Below are 18,545 nucleotides of genomic sequence, written 5' to 3' on the forward strand. Positions count from 1 at the left end.
CGATGGCTCCTGGACATGCTGCTTGGTCACATCTTGGTGGTTTCTTCTGTCACGATCGTCAGGGAGAGACCAAGGCGCAGCGTTGAATGCGTACATATTTATTAATAGAATGATCACACGATCAAAACAACGGACGATAAACGTGACGTCTATGGTTTCAACACAAACCAACACGAACAAGAAACCACAAACACAAAGTGAAAGACAGACAGTTAAATATGGCTCCCAATCAGAGACAACCAGCTGACACTCGTTGCCTCTGATTGGGAGTCACTCAGGCCAACATAGAAATACAAACATAGAATTACACACCCTGGCTCAACATAACAGTGTCCCCAGAGCCAGGGCGTGACAGTTATGTGCTGGTAATTGATTATTAGAGATTGGATAAAAGTGGAATAAGTGCTGGCTTGCGCGCCCAAACACGTAGACGTACGTGGGGGATGGGAGACAGTACATAGATCATGTGATAGAAATAAGATTAAGCATTATAATAACTATCTATCATTTCGGAGCAGAGGTGATATAGTAAAGGAAATGTAGTATATTAGGGGGAAAAAACATAATCCATTTGATTAAATTCGTTAGATCTGTTTCCAAATCAATGAATGTAGATTTGACTCGTTGACTGCTAAGTCATTCCCTTTGAGCTTGTTGGATCTTTGTCTGGTAAAGCTATTTTCTGATAAGTGTGGTATGTGTCAGATGCTAAGACTACAGACCATTATAATTGAAATAAAGGAGGATTTAGAATTGGAGTATTGAATTGAATATGGATATGAATGGAATGTATGCTTGTCAACTATAGCAAGTATTTGTTTTATTAATTAGAGCCTAATCAGAAAGGACAGTTACATAAATTTAATAGCGGACTGGTAACTGCGATAGAGCTGTGGCAATGATTTGAATTGATAACAAAGGAAAGTGATTTAATAGGGAAGTTAGAATTGCAACTGTGAATTGTTTGGGTAGACTGAAAGGAAAGTAATGTATTTTAGTGATATGAATGCAAATATACTATTAGTTATGGGTGGTTTGTGAATAGACTTTACTAATGCCATGTTCTAGTTTGCGGGTAAAAGAGAGACAGTCCAGCGAGTACGAATCGAGCTGTAAGAGACATTTGAAGCAGCAATCTGAATAGTTGAATGGAAAACATTTATTTGACAAATTCTAATTGTTATTACTTTATTCTATAGTTTGCGTAACATCAGTGACATATGCAAATAGTTAATTAATTCTAAAACGATAATTTGTTTTCGTTACGTGGACCAGTGGATTGCAAGTAGCTTTAACTATTATGCTGATGGGATAGCACCAACATATTGTGGGTTCTAGATTTGTTAAACAACACATTTATATTTTAACTAAAGTAATCCAATAAACTACAATTATAACATTATCAGGAAAAGGCACAAGCTAATGGGAAACAGCTATTACCTATGTCATTGATTCAGTAATGAGACCAGGATGATAGTAATAATAGAAATCTAGGTAGGAGAATTTAGGATAGGGACTAGCTGTCCAGATATAGACAAGTAAAAGAGAAAGACAAAAAAGGATGAGTTAGGGAATAAATGCCACGACGAAGATTAGAACGAGAACCAGCTGCATTTGTGTATAGAATATGTGGAGATAGAACAGTGGATTACACAGTGACGGGAAACATAAAAATAATAACGTATGATATAGATATACTGAAAGAAAGGAAAATAAGAGTATAATACGAAAGCACAGGGGAGCGAGTGTCTTATCTTAATGGGAGACGAGACAAGGGAACAAAGGATAAGAATAATATTAAAAGAAAGGCAAGGGATAAAATCTCATTTTTTGGAAAGAAGAATAGTATGAAGAGATATTAGGAAGAATAATACCATTAACTGAGGAATATAAAAGCTTTTAGCTGAGAAAGTTAACAGGAATAATTTACCTTGCACCCTACTATAGACACTGAACCGTACAGGGAGACCAAGAACACAGGGAGTAGAGATGGCAGGAACACCAGTAGCAATCATGAAGAAAATAGTAAAGAGATTGGTAAAATCTCTGATAAATGGGAAAAAATAACCAGGAAAATAGCAACTAAATGGCCAAAGGAGGGAACGTTTGATGTAACAGTGTGTGAGGAAATGGATACCCTAATAAAGAACTATAAAAACAGGAGAGAAAGGGGAGGAAAGAAAGAAGAAGAGAGAGAAAGAGAGAGAAATCTTGAAAATATTCTGGGAGGAAGGAAAGAGTTGGAGGGACAGCATAGCCAAAGCTAGACGGATAATAATGGAGAGGGAGAGTGAACCAAAAAAGGCTGGCTTAACTACACCACCACCATACACACAAGGGGGCAGTATTCTCAGGTCACAGGTCTAGTCTCAATAATAGGGAATGTAGAGATAGAAGAGAAAAAGGGAAGCAACAGGTTTCCACATCAAAAAGAGGAGAAAAATCACATTTAGATATAGACTGTTATGGAGGGCTGAGGGGTAGGTTAACGGAACTGAAAAATTATGGGATAGATGAACAAGACTATGATGGGGAAAAAAGGTGAGGAGAATACAAGTGATGAGGAAGGTGAAGAACTTAGACAGTATGCTGACTCTGATCAAGAACAGAGTGAGATAGAGGGACGACTATCAGAGCAAGGAGCCATCGGAGGCAAAACTATAGTAACAGAATTAGGTAAGGCACTATACGCTCATCTGGAAAAACACAATTTAAGAAACAGAAGGACAATAAGAAAGCCCGAAAAATATGGAGCTCAATATCCCATTTTGGTAAAGGGGACACAGGTTCACTATGTGCCCTGGGGAACGCAAGACCTGGAAGGTCTGGTGACTAGACTGCCTAACCTGCACGAAGGAGCAGGAAAATGGATTAGAACATTTGAAGAACAAACGATGGGGAAGCTACTGGCGGTGGGAGACTTGAAGGCATTGCTGGCCAAGGTGGTGGGAGTGGCCAAAATGGAGAACCTGTTGCAGGCGGATGGCCTCATACCGGCGGTGCGGAGAACGATACTGGATGGAGTGGCCTTTGACAATTATAGGCCAGGACTATAACACACTCTGAGAATAGTATCCAGCCAAAATAGACCATAAAGCACTGAGAGGGGAGCCATTGGGGGATAAATTGGAGGACCAGCTCAAGAGGTGGCGACAAGAAACAGAAAGAGATCCAGAGGGGGATCCACTGATGACAACACTGTTCAGGACATCATTGATGGAAGCAATGCCAACGCCTGTCAGAAACAGACTAGAAGATGTGGTGGGCCTAACGTCAAAGTCACACAAAGAGTTCTGCGACCATGTTATCCACGCAGTGGAGAAATACAGGAAGGACGAGCAGAAACTGACAGAGCAAGGGAAAGACATTCAAAGAAAACTGGCCCCAGTGATCACTCCAGCATCGCCGGAGGAGGGCGCCATGTCATCTGTTCTCCAAGGAGGTCAACCAATACCACCTCAGCAGCAAGGTCAAAGAGCTCCTGCCTTACCAGTAGTGAATGTGTACACACAACAATCCCCTGGACAGTGGCAAAAAAGAGGAAATGGAAACAAATCAAAGAATCCAGGGTACCGATCACAACAGCAGACATACCAAAATGGTGGACCAAGAAGCCCACTGGGTGTCTGCTGGGGGTGTCAGCAATCAGGACATCTAAGAAGGAATTGTCCTACCAAGCCATGGTTGCCTAAGCAACCACAGCAGGGTAATTGGCAAAGAAATGACACCAGCTCGGATGCATGGCGGCAGTTTCAGACACAGGCTCCACAGGGCCCAGTGAACCCGTGGGGAGGACCAAATCATGGATACTAGGGATGCCCAGGGAATCCTAAAGGGGAAGGTCAGCTAGTGGCAGTAACTATGCAGGCTGATGAAGAACCTATGCTGCAGGTTCAGGTGAATAATAGAGGCACACCCATGATGATAGATACTGGAGCAACTTACTCATGTGTAAGTCCAAATTATGCCTCTCACCTCCCCATATCAGGCAAATATGCACAGACAGTAGACATTTCATGACAAACGCAGTTAATACATATGACTGTTCCAGTAAAATAAGAAGCAGGAAAAAGCTACATGTATACCTATATTAGTATCAGAACAAACTCCAGGTAATCTATTAGGAAGAGATGCACTGTGTAGAATGGGGGTCCAAATTAAATGCATATCAGAGGGACTAATAATAGTTCAGGAAGGGGTATGTCCACAGAAGATGATGGACCAGACCATCATCACATTAGTAAACTGGTTTGGTAGAAGAGGGGCCAGAGGGCATGTGGGAAGGTGCAACCAACGAGGCAAGGGATAGCATATTTGGGGATTTTAGTTTTTGAAGTCACGAAGCGTGATCGAGTGGGAGCAGTCCGACCTCGGAAAAGCCTAGGGGTTTAAATCTCATGAGACTTTATTTCGTTTTATGTACACTGGATTGTGGAATTCACCGGGGAAGGGAGCAGTCACGAGTGATGTTCTTTGGGGTTTTCTGAGTGGGGGGATCAGGAGATGTGGCAATAGAGAATGAGAATTTCGAATTTAAATTGTTTGGACTGGTTAAGAGTTATCAAAATGGAAACTAACTAAATGTGTACTTTTTCTTCCAGGAAAAAGGGGGGAGTGATTTTCTCTTTTCTTTGAAATGTTTTCCAAGACTATAAATAAGGCCTGGCCATTTTTGTTTGTTGTTTTACTATATGGTTTTCAACTAACCACAAACAACCCACTAAGTATGAAATGTTAGCTTTATAGGATTTTGATTTTTTTGATTTTTGGGTTCTTTTCACGGGATAGAAGTGATATATCTTAAAGGGGCAAACACATGTAATTTGAGGTTTTATGTACTGAGTGAGTTTTAAGTAAATACATGTGATTTATTTTGAAAAGAGCTGTACTAAGGACTTACTGTACACTTGGGATACAAAAATTATGAAATGTTTTGACAGTTGTTAATGATTAGTCTACTATAGAATGAAACACTTCTTTGAACGGTTTGAATGACCTCTTGCCTTTGTCCTGACTTTCTAGTGTGATTTGATCACCCACACTGGAAAACCGAGTGACATAGGATGATGAGTTTAAGGTCATTTATACCGAGTTAAGGGTCATTTATAATACTGATAATTATGAAGAAGTTTATAATTTGGCAATAATCCTATATATCATTCCAAACAGGACAAGGATGAAGTGAGCGAGTTAGTCCTGAATGAGGGATATTCCCTGAATATTCTTATGAGGAGATAATTAGGTTAAGATATTATCAAAGGTTGTCATTTCAAATTCATTTATTATTTTGGTTCAAGAGGCAATATTGTTGTTGTTTTGTTTTTTGAACACATGAATCATGATGTGAGTGAGGCATGTGTCCAAAGGGGGGAAGTATTGGTTACATGGGTTTTAATGTTTTTTTGGTAAATATGCAAGTTGTATTAAGTATATGAGCAGTAGTAATAATGTGTTATGGGTTAGGTTAAATGTTTTTGTGATAGGAGGTGGGGTGGAGAGGAGGCCTGTCTTTGAAACGAGTGGACTTCCTAATCTCAAGGCTTTGCCTGACTGATGAGAAGACATGGTACAGTAGCATAAGTAGCATACTGTGTCTCACCTAACCTAACAATGTTCTTAAGACTTTCTTTCCATGAGGTGAAGGCAACCCTGCCCAACTGAGCAGGAGAATCTGAGCATTTTTCTGCACTCTGGAGACTATGGGGCGTTAAAAGACAACAGAAGAAAGAGCTGGAAATAACCTATATGGAGGGGCCTGTACCAGGTGGTGTTGGCTACCTCAATGACGGTAAAAGTGGCAGAGACAGATACTTAGATCCATGTGTCCCACTATAGGAGTGTTCCAACTCCAGGAGAGGAAGATGGCCCCGCCATTGGGTAGCATTGTTGTCTTTTGTGTTTGTCTGTGTTTGTGTGTCTTTGCAGCAGTAACTCCGAGCTTCCCTATGGGTAGGCTGGTAGAAGGACACTCTTCGCAGACCGATGTCAATGGATTGAGAGGGACTCTGGCTGATCCGGAGACCCTAGTGACGGAAGAAGGTTAACAGCTAAAGTGACCATACATCGTCATCCAGGTTACACCAACGGCGGTACGGATAGAGGGGAGCGCGACCTGGTATCATCTAAACCATTGTACCAGAGTATCACGAGGGAACCGATGACTTAGAGATGAGGGAGCTGAGGATGCTGGAGCTGGCGAGAATCAGGAGATAGGGGAGGATGGCAATTACTGATGAGCTACGTGTTCTTGCTGATTCCCTCGGCGGAGGGGCAGACCTTCGAGACCTTTGAGACCTTCAAGACCTTCTAGATCTTCAAGATATTTCAGACATCCAAGACGCACCAGATATCCCATCATTGATTTCTCTGCCCTTGACTAGTCCCCCTGAGAATAGGGGGAATGGTATACTGACAATAGTAAAGAGCAAAAATAACAAAACAGAGAAGAGAAACAGACAGGATTAAAATGGATATTCCTGCACAAGCAGGAACCATAACTAGAATACAGGAAGGGATCGCTATTAAAGTACGAGGGTTAAATGGTTATTGGTGTGGGAGGAACCAGCACAAGGATTATGGGGAGATCACATGGGGTAACTGACCTTAAGATAATAAAAGAAAAAGACAGATGGATCATAGACATAAGGATAACAGCCCAAGACTTAGATAAAAAATTCGATGTAGTACTTATAAGTGCTACATTTCCAGGGGGCAGGGTTGTTGAAGTAGTTATTCCTTGGGAAAGTGCACTAAACCCTGTACATGTTAGAGCCCCAACAAATGCAGAAGAAAGGGAATGGAAGGAGCCGTTAAACAATGACTAGTATAGATGAGTACAATATATTACATTAAAATTAGATAAAGAAAATAGTCTAATATGCACCACATAGAATTAACAGTAGTTCCAAATCCCCACAGTTACCAGGACTGTGCTATGATTCAACCACAACTTCTGTAATCTAAGGAATTCGGAAAGACCATATTGCCCAGCAGAATGTTTGTCATATTTAGGAAATCCTAAATATAAACAATTTTATAATCAACCTGGATGAGGAGAGAAGTGTAAGCAATTAGATGTTAGAATAGGAACAAGGAAAAGGGAAACGCCAGAGTAATATCAAAGACTATGAGCAAATATAGGAGTGTTACAATAAAACAATTGGGTTATAGAATTTGGAAGAATTCAAGGGAGAATGTGAAACTATGTGGCATTTATACAGATAGCCTTTGGAACGCAGGGACCCCTCAAATAAAAATCTATCAGGCAGCAGGATCAAGTATTAGAAATTGGTATTAAGAATGAATGGTGAAACATAATAATTTGTCATATAGTCAATGCTTATAGGGATGTTTTGGATTGGAAATGAACTCAACTAAACTGTTATGATCTGTCCTTTCTCGAGGTTATTACGGATGGTGTCTTGGTGCATAGAAGAGATAATTCGGTCCAGAACGGTGTGAACCTCTATAAAAACAAAAAACCCTCTACCCGGCTGAAGAGGAGCAACAAAGACGTTCCTGTCCAGCACCACCTCTACCAGGAGACCTGAATCAGAACCAGCATCCAATCGAAGCAATCAACTGCCTTTTCTCTTATGCCTTTTCTCTCAAGAATGTGACAGGAGTCCATGTGGAGTGGGCAGAAAGAGAGATCTATTCAAATATAACATTTCTCATAGTTTGGGTATACTGGTTGGCAAAACGGACAAAACAGAATGGAGGTAGAGGTGGGGTGGCTCAGGTGTGACATTGGAATTGGGACATTGTCATGGGCAATCCAAGTTGAACTATGAAGCTATTTGAAGAACATAATGAAGACACGCCAGAAGATTGAGTGCCGGGGGAGGAAGGGATTGTTATTTGAGGTAGTAGGTTGATTAAGGAGGTATTATACACTGCTAAATTTATAGTAATTTAGACTAAGAATGCATTGAGATACTAATCTGTTGTTATTCTCTTTATGAGGAAGCCAATGCTAGAATTATGGATAATTATACTGTATGTTAATATAAATATACATTCTGCCAGTGTCAATATGTGCCAAGGTGAGAGTTTTAACTTTGAGTGATGGATCCAAAGGTGACTAACTAAGAATTGTCATTCTAAATTTGTTTTGGGTAGTTAATTTGATTATGATTATGAATTGTAAGCTGACCGATTGATCTGAATGAAGTTATGTGATTTAAAGATGTTGACAGTATTCTCAACATGTCCTAGATATTATGGTTAAAACAAAGTTGCATTTATTTTAGGTATGATGTGTTAGGATACTAACACATACAGTGGGGAGAACAAGTATTTGATACACCTCCCATTTTGCAGGTTTTCCTACTTACAAAGCATGTAGAGGTCTGTAATCCCAGCCTTGTGCAGGTCTACAATTTTATCCCTGATGTCCTTACACAGCTCTCTGGTCTTGGCCTTTGTGGAGAGGTTGGAGTCTGTTTGATTGAGTGTGTGGACAGGTGTCTTTTATACAGGTAACGAGTTCAAACAGGTGCAGTTAATACAGGTAATGAGTGGAGAACAGGAGGGCTTCTTAAAGAAAAACTAACAGGTCTGTGAGAGCCGGAATTCTTACTGGTTGGTAGGTGATCAAATACTTATGTCATGCAAATTAATTACTTAAAAATCATACAATGTGATTTTCTGGATTTCTGTCTCTCACAGTTGAAGTGTACCTATGATAAAAATTACAGACCTCTACATGCTTTGTAAGTAGGAAAACCTGCAAAATCGGCAGTGTATCAAATACTTGTTCTCCCCACTGTATATTGGAATTGTTTTGAGTAGAAATATTGATATTGTTAATTGTAAGTATAACCTTGAATGCAAAGATTGTGATTGATAGCATAAACATAATATACTTTTGTAAGTTTATGGAACTAGTAGTCCCATATGGGGGGATATGAGGGAGATTTTTTAGTGGACTATGAGATTAAACTGAGTTAATCATGAACATATAGTTAGAATTCTCTGTTGGGTCATTTCACTGTGTGTGTGTGTGAAGTAGGAATCTGACCTAGGGTCGAATTGCTCACTCTTACTTAAATCCATGGCTGTCCTACCTTATCAGAGACTGAAACCAGACTGTGGCCTAATGCATCTCTCCTCAAACAAAGGTTCTGAGAGCGGAGCCAAAGTTGAACAGCGTTTAGACTAGTCATGAGTAATTACAGCATAGTGGGAGGAGAAGAGGAGTAGGTTTGGGTGTGTTTGAAAGATTATGTGTGAACCTGTCATGTCCAACAATCAATCTTCAGGTCAAGCTCAGGAGAGCTGGGGTTGAACAGAGTTTAACTAAACATGAGTGTTTTTGCAAGATAAGGGATTGATTGATTGTATTACTATTGATTCTGAACTGAATAAAAGTTGAATTTAGCCGCCATCATAGACAAAGGAAGTGGGTGGAGCGATAAAGAGCGGGAAACTGAAGAGGGAGGGATTTTAAGATAGGATTTGTGTGTGAAGGAGACTATATAGAGGGAGAGAGAGAGATAGAGAGAGGGCTAATCTGCAGACTAACCTGGCTTTGTTGAAATTGTAAATAAAGTCAATCTCGATTCTACAAAAACTCTGGAAGAACCTTGATTTTTAATAAAGTATAATGATTATTTTCCACAACAAATGATGTGGTAGCCATGCTGGTTAAGTGTGCCTTGAATTCTAAATAAATCACTGACAGTGTCACCAGCAAAGCACCCCCACACCATAACACCTCTTCTTCCATGCATTACGGTGGGAAATACACATGCGGAGATCATCATAAATGATGATTCTGTCAAGGGAGTAGTACACAGCGTTGTGCGAGATCTTCCGTTTCTTGGCAATTTCTCGCATGGAATAACCTTCATTTCTCAGCACAAGAATAGACTGACGGGTTTCAGAAGAAAGTTATTTGTTTCTGGCCATTTTGATCCTGTAATCGAACCCACAATTGCTGATGCTCCAGATACTCAACTAGTCTCAAGAAGGCCAGTTTTATTGCTTCTTTAATCAGCACAACAGTTTTCAGCTGTGCTAACATAATTGCAAAAGGGTTTTCTAATTATCAATTAGCCTTTTAAAATAATAAACTTGGATTAGCAAACACAACGTGCCATTGGAACACAGGACTGATGGTTGCTGATAATGGGCCTCTGTACGCCTATGTAGATATTCCATAAAAAATCAGCCGTTTCCAGCTACAATAGCCATTTACAACATTAACAGTCTACACTGTATTTCTGATCAATTTGATGTTATTTTAATGGACAAAAAAATGGCTTTACTTTCGAAAACAAGGACATTTCTAAGTGACCCCAAACTTTTGAACGGTAGTGTATATATAAATAATCGTAATATAATAGTAGCCTTATGTTTTTTAATATTATTATTATTAATGCCAATGCTGTTTTCTGTGCTTGTTTTTGCTTAATACTTTGGGATACTGGTGCTATGTCAGATTTTTTCTGGGTTAACAGATTGGAGTAAAAAGCTGTATTTGTCTTTTTTTTGTGGTATCGATGAAGGGTATTTGATTGGGGAATGGGGATACATTTTCATGATGGGAAATTAATTAATCAATACATTTGGGGAAACAGAAGACCTGCATAAAAAATCTGTTTGGTTTAAATTCCCCTGGTGCAACTGCATGGTATTTGCAACTTTTACACGTCTGGACTATGATCAATTAAGCCATATCAATGCAGTTAAACAGGTTAATGTAAAATAAGGAATTTTGTTGGCTTACATTTATGGCACTTCCAAGGCTGTTTCATGATGAGTATTACGGTTGTGTTAATCATGTTATATACTAAGGCTTTTGTAACAAGGCATATGCCAGCATTGTAGGCCTACTGTCTCTGCCCAGAGGACTACTAGGCTTTCATGGCAACGGCCGTTAGAGCTCACTTTGCCACGTATGAGCCCTGGTTACAGTCCCTGTTGCAGCTTTCACTTTCTTCTGCTACATTGGTGGCAGCGTTGGGATCACGTCCAGCTCACGTCTAGTTATGTGATCTAGTGATGGGAAGCGTTCTGTTTTTCAACATTGTGTTGGGTGTAATTACATTGATATATCTAGTGAACAATGGATAAGCAACAATGGGCGTGACGGGATATAATTTGTCACTACAGGTGTGATCAAGCCTTACATCAAAGTTGCCTGAAGCTGAATGGAAGGTGCTATGCCCTGACCAGTTATTCAGAAGAAAATCCTCTGTGACTGTCTAATTTACATAAATTAACTTGTCAGTGTGGACCCAAAACAAACACATTCTACACATTTACAAACTACCTGTTTAAGGTGTTATTACAACCATGGTGTTATGTTTTGACTGAAGCGTATATATCAAAAAACCTGACAATGATCCACATCATATGGGTTGACAATGAATGTGTGTTACGCAGCAAAACACAACTATCCTTTTTTAGGATGCAAACCAGTAATATGAATCACTGTTAATCCATCCTGTTCTGATCTAATGAGATGGATGTAGGATATTCTACGGCCTAGAATGGAGGCCTTTTGCATTCATGAAGGACGAAGTTAGGTCCCTCTTGGTTCTCATCGGCAAAGACTGAACTCAAGTTAGGGGTTATATGTCAGACTCTCCTATACCACTTTGCCCAACATGTTATACCCCAGAGGCTGTAAAGAAACCCTTTTTAAGCTGATATAACTTGCATCATTATTATAGGGCTATGAAACCCATAGCAAAATGGCTTCAGTCTGAGCATTTTTCACTGGAAATTGCTGCTGACATTGAACATATCTTAGGGTTAGGGTATTTCATTCATTTCAGACTCTCCTATGCTACTGTTCTCAACATCTTATACCCAATAGGTTGGAAATAAACCCTTTTTAAGCTGATATAACTTGTATTATTATTATAGGGCTGTCAAACCCATAGCCAAATGGCTTCAGACTGAGCATTTCTCAACATTTATGAGCAATTTACAGAGAGTAATTTCCATTTTATAACAGGTAGTGTCCATTTATTTACAGTAGTGTGTTGATTAATTATTGCTTTCTTCAGTGGAAATACAGAATATGTATAAAAATGCCAAATATACCAAAAGCTAAATCAAGCAGAGATGTATGACTATATAACCATGTTAATCATTACTGAAACATGCAAACTACAAACATTTAACCAGTTAAAGATAATGAACACATGACAACTAGATACAAATATTTTATAAAAAATAATTCATACAAAAGTCAAGAGTTGGCTACAACATGAGTACAAACAAAGTGAGTGTGTGTATATGTGTGTAAGTGTTTGCGTGCGTGTGTGTGTATTATGGTGTGTATTATAATTTCCCAACATAAAAATGTATCCCCATTCCCCAATTAAATAACATAATTGATACCAACAAAAATAAATCTGTATTTTTCTCTCCAATCTGGCAACCCTCATAGAATTCGACATAGCCTTGTATAAAATGCATTATGAAGAAATGTGTGTAATGTAGGCTCCACGATATATGAAATGCATTATGAAGAAAATCGTGTAGGCCTACTGTTGCCTACACGAAAAAAGGGCCTTTCTGACTACAAGTGCACCAGTATCCCAAAGTATTAAGTGAAAACAAGCATAAGAAAACAGTATTGGCATTAATAAAATTAAAAAAACAACGTAAGGCTACATTTATGTTATAATTATTTAGGCGACAACCTGGTTGATTAACAATATTGGGTTGTTAACACGTTAAAAAATAAAAATAAATGTGGGGCACAAAAAAAGGCAGTGTAGAACACCATTGCCCATCATGCATTGCTCTAATAACTTTCAAAAGATTGTACCGAAGTTTGCCCCCCCAAAAATTATTTTCCTATGAAGTCGCACAAAAATTTGTATTTTCCTACGAATTATGTCACACAAAAATGTGTGTATTTTTCGCATGAATTAAGCCACACAAAAACACACAAAGATCTGCTGAAATACAGTGAGGGAAAAAAGTATTTGATCCCCTGCTGATTTTGTACGTTTGCCCACTGACAAAGAAAAGATCAGTCTATAATTTTAATGGTAGGTTTATTTGAACAGTGAGAGACAGAATAACAACAAAAAAATCCAGAAAAACTTATGTCAAAAATTTTATAAATTGATTTGCATTTTAATGAGGGAAATAAGGCTCCTAGGTGTCTTTTATACAGGTAACAAGCTGAGATTAGGAGCACACTTTTAAAGGGAGTGCTCCTAATCTCAGTTTGTTACCTGTATAATAATAATATAATAATATGCCACTTAGCAGACGCTTTTATCCAAAGCAACTTACAGTCATGCGTGCATACATTTTGTGTATGGGTGGTCCTGGGGATCGAACCCACTACCCTGACATTACAAGCGCCGTGCTCTACCAGCTGAGCTACAGAGGACCACCTGTCCACAGAAGCAATCAATCAATCAGATTCCAAACTCTCCACCATGGCCAAGACCAAAGAGCTCTCCAAGGATGTCAGGGACAAGATTGTAGACCTACACAAGGCTGGAATGGGCTACAAGACCATCGCCAAGCAGATTGGTGAGAAGGTGACAACAGTTGGTGCGATTATTCGCAAATGGAAGAAACACAAATTAACTGTCAATCTCTCTCACCTCGTGTAGTCGCAATGATCATGAGAACGGTGAGGAATCAGCCCAGAACTACACGGGAGGATCTTGTCAATGATCTCAAGGCAGCTGGGACCATAGTCACCAAGAAAACAATTGGTAACACACTACGCCGTGAAGGACTGAAATCCTGCAGCGCCTGCAAGGTCCCCCTGCTCAAGAAAGCACATATACAGGGCCGTCTGAAGTTTGCCAATGAACATCTGAATGATTCAGAGGAGAACTGGGTGAAAGTGTTGTGGTCAGATGAGACCAAAATCGAGCTCTTTGGCATCAACTCAACTCGCTGTGTTTGGAGGAGGAGGAATGCTGCCTATGACCCCTAGAACACCATCCCCACTGTCAAACATGGAGGTGGAAACATTATGCTTTGGGCGGGGGGGTGGGGTTCTGCTAAGGGGACAGGACAACTTCACCGCATCAAAGGGACGATGGACGGGGCCATGTACCGTCAAATCTTGGGTGAGAACCTCCTTCCCTCAGCCAGGGCATTGAAAATGGGTCGTGGATGGGTATTCCATCATGACACTGACCCAAAACACACGGCCAAGGCAACAAAGGAGTGGCTCAAGAAGAAGCGCATTAAGGTCATGGAGTGGCCTAGCCAGTCTCCAGACCTTAATCCCATAGAAAATCTGTGGAGGGAGCTGAAGGTTCGAGTTGCCAAACGTCAGCCTCGAAAACTTAATGACTTGGAGAAGATCTGCAAAGATCTTGTGTATATATATATATACACATACATACAGTGGGGGAAAAAAGTATTTAGTCAGCCACCAATTGTGCAAGTTCTCCCACTTAAAAAGATGAGAGAGGCCTGTAATGTTCATCATAGGTACACGTCAACTATGACAGACAAAATGAGAAATTTTTTTCCAGAAAATCACATTGTAGGATTTTTTATGAATTTATTTGCTAATTATGGTGGAAAATAAGTATTTGGTCAATAACAAAAGTTTCTCAATACTTTGTTATATACCCTTTGTTGGCAATGACACAGGTCAAACGTTTTCTGTAAGTCTTCACAAGGTTTTCACACACTGTTGCTGGTATTTTGGCCCATTCCTCCATGAAGATCTCCTCTAGAGCAGTGATGTTTTGGGGCTGTCGCTGGGCAACACGGACTTTCAACTCCCTCCAAAGATTTTCTATGGGGTTGAGATCTGGAGACTGGCTAGGCCACTCCAGGACCTTGAAATGCTTCTTACGAAGCCACTCCTTCGTTGCCCGGGCGGTGTGTTTGGGATCATTGTCATGCTGAAAGACCCAGCCACGTTTCATCTTCAATGCCCTTGCTGATGGAAGGAGGTTTTCACTCAAAATCTCACGATACATGGCCCCATTCATTCTTTCCTTTACACGGATCAGTCGTCCTGGTCCCTTTGCAGAAAAACAGCCCCAAAGCATGATGTTTCCACCCCCATGCTTCACAGTAGGTATGGTGTTCTTTGGATGCAACTCAGCATTCTTTGTCCTCCAAACACGACGAGTTGAGTTTTTACCAAAAAGTTATATTTTGGTTTCATCTGACCATATGACAGTCTCCCAATCCTCTTCTGGATCATCCAAATGCACTCTAGCAAACTTCAGACGGGCCTGGACATGTACTGGCTTAAGCAGGGGGAAACGTCTGGCACTACGTCCCTGGCGGCGTAGTGTGTTACTGATGGTAGGCTTTGTTACTTTGGTCCCAGCTCTCTGCAGGTCATTCACTAGGTCCCCCCGTGTGGTTCTGGGATTTTTGCTCACCGTTCTTGTGATCATTTTGACCCCACGGGGTGAGATCTTGCGTGGAGCCCCAGATCGAGGGAGATTATCAGTGATCTTGTATGTCTTCCATTTCCTAATAATTGCTCCCAGAGTTGATTTCTTCAAACCAAGCTGCTTACCTATTGCAGATTCAGTCTTCCCAGCCTGGTGCAGGTCTACAATTTTGTTTCTGGTGTCCTTTGACAGCTCTTTGGTCTTGGCCATAGTGGAGTTTGGAGTGTGACTGTTTGAGGTTGTGGACAGGTGTCTTTTATACTGATAACAAGTTCAAACAGGTGCCATTAATACAGGTAACGAGTGGAGGACAGAGGAGCCTCTTAAAGAATAAGTTACAGGTCTGTGAGAGCCAGAAATCTTGCTTGTTTGTAGGTGACCAAATACTTATTTTCCACCATAATTTGCAAATAAATTCATTAAAAATCCTACAATGTGATATTCTGGATTTTTTTTTCTCAATTTGTCTGTCATAGTTGACGTGTACCTATGATGAAAATTACAGGCCTCTCTCATCTTTTTAAGTGGGAGAACTTGCACAATTGGTGGCTGACTAAATACTTTTTTTCCCCACTGTATACACATATACACACATATACATACACACATACATACATACATACATATCCTTTAAAAAAATATCTATATTCCCCTTTATTACTTTCCAACTCCGCCACCCTTTCCCTACTTGGAGTAAACTAGTGAACCACAATGCTTAGGCCTCTACTTCCAGCTTATACTTACTATCTACATTTTATGGACACAGTCAATTTTACAATAATTATATTTTGTTTGTTTTTTCTCCTGAACTTCTTCTACTCTCAACCTCTCCGATCATTTTCATGATGTCCATCCGGTTTGCTTCTATATGCCATATCTTTCTAACTGTGCTCTTTCACAAAAAGCTCCCAACCTACAACCTATATACTTATTATGGACACAGTATGCTTACATTATTAGTTATCTTGTTATTATTTGTTGTTAGTTGTCCCATCCTTCAATTCCATTCAACACCTCCCATCTATCTCTTAACACCATCCATATAGGATTTGTATTTGCCATATATATTTCAACTGTACTGTGATGTCTTACAAAAGTTCTGAACCTTTCTATTCTCATTGTTTCTACAGATTGTGAATTGAAAATAAACATTTTTGCTAAAAGTATTATTATGTTATTGATAGATTGACTATGACTTTTCAGATCACCCAGTAATGCTATCTGCAAGGTTAGTTCCAGGTAAATATTGCAATCCTTTAGCCATTCCTGGACCTATGTCCAAAAACAAGCTACAAATGGACAGCACCAAAACAAATGATCGAATGATTCTGTCTCTTCGCAGCAAAATCTGCAGAGCTGGGAAGATTGTATCCCCCATATAAATAACATTCTATTGGTAGCAAGAATTTTATATAATAATACGTTTTGAATCCGGTGTCATTTTGCGTATCAGTTCATAAACACTATGCCATGGGATCGGTACGTCAAAAATCTCTTCCCAACTATTTTGCAATCTATATGGGACGGCTGTCAATCATTTGGTCCTTAAATGAAACTGATATACTTTTTTATTTATCACAGTTTTCCTTAACCAATTATGTTCTTTAATGCAAGGCCGGCAGATAAGTTCCTTACTTTCTCCCCCTTCCACTTTCCTCTTCCATTTTTGTGGTAAGGCTGCAATTATTTGGTTATAAATTTGGGTAGAGCAGACATTTCCATATGTTTTTGTTAGCTGCATGTGCGACATAACTCCACCAGTCCTACCGATAATATCATTTACGAAGATTATACATTTTTTAAACATTTTGTCAAAATAAACTTTCTATGGCTTGTTTTAGAAATAGTGATATTTGGGAGATGATTTCCTTTTCAAATAACTGAAAGTGAGTGGTTGTAATCTGAATAAAGGGAAAAAGGCCATTCTTGAACATTGGGTGAGACAATCTTACTAATTTGCTAGAGAACCAGTTCGGATTTAAGTATAACTTTTGTATGACTGAAGCTTTTAGTGATAGGTCTAATGCTTTAATATTTAATCATTTCTGTCCTCCGAATTCATATTCATTATATAAATAGGCCCATTTAATTTTTTCTGGCTTGCCGTTCCAAATAAAATGGAATATTTTTTTCTCATATAATTACAAAAACTAGGCGTAGGCAAGACCATAAGCAAATTGTCACGCTCTGGCTCCGGGACTTTGTATGTTGAGCCAGGGTGTGTTCGTTTCGTGGTGTTCTGTTTGGTTGGGTTGTTCTATGTGGTTGTATTTCTTTGTTTGGATGAGTGACTCCCAATCAGAGGTAACGAGCGTCAGCTGTTGGCTCGTTGTCTCTGATTGGGAGCCATATTTAAACTGTCTGTTTTCACCTTGTGTTGGTGGGTTTTTGTTCCGTGTTCAGTCAGTGTTACTGTGGACTTCACGATCGTGTTTTGTTTTGTGCTTGTGCTTCAACTAATTAAAGTCATGTTTCTTTCACACGCTGCGCCTTGGTCTACTTCTCGTCAAGACGATCGTGACAGAAAAACCCACCATACAAAGACCAAGCAGCGTGTCCAGGAACACACGCAGGAGGTGACGCTGGTGGATGTCCTCCTCGGTTGGGGGCAGATTACCGAGGAGGAGGCCGTCCGGTACCGGAGGGCGATGAAGGGGGAGACCCAGGCAGGAGTGGAGAAGCGGCGTCAACCGGGCCGTGGTCGGAAAGGCGAGAGGCACCCCCAAGAATTTTTAGGGGGGCACACGGCATGGGCGACTGGGCAGCAGGAGGCTGCCACAGGGCGGATTGGGAGATTAAGAGAGGAGGCCACCGGCTTTTGGGGGCCAGAAGGCAGGTTGGCGGAGCCTGGATGGAGAGCAGAGCCAACTCCCGTACTCAGGCATGGCAGCATGAGACTGGGCAGGTTCCGCGGTATGCGGAGATGCGCACTGTGCCGCGAGTGGTCCGGCATAGTCCGGTACGTCCTGTCGCGAGCACCCCGCACGTGTTGTGCGAAGGTGGGCATGCAGCCAGGACGGAGTGTGCCGGCTCAGCGCTCGCGGCCTCCAGTGCCTCTCCTCGGTCCCGGATATCCTGCGCCAGTGTCACGTGCTGTTATGCCAGTACGGGTACACAGCCCTGTACGTCCTGTGCTGATGCCTCACACAGAGTGTGTGAAGGTAGGCATTCAGCCAGGACGGG

Source organism: Coregonus clupeaformis, chromosome 10, assembly GCF_020615455.1.
Source record: "Coregonus clupeaformis isolate EN_2021a chromosome 10, ASM2061545v1, whole genome shotgun sequence".
Lineage (NCBI taxonomy): Eukaryota > Metazoa > Chordata > Actinopteri > Salmoniformes > Salmonidae > Coregonus > Coregonus clupeaformis.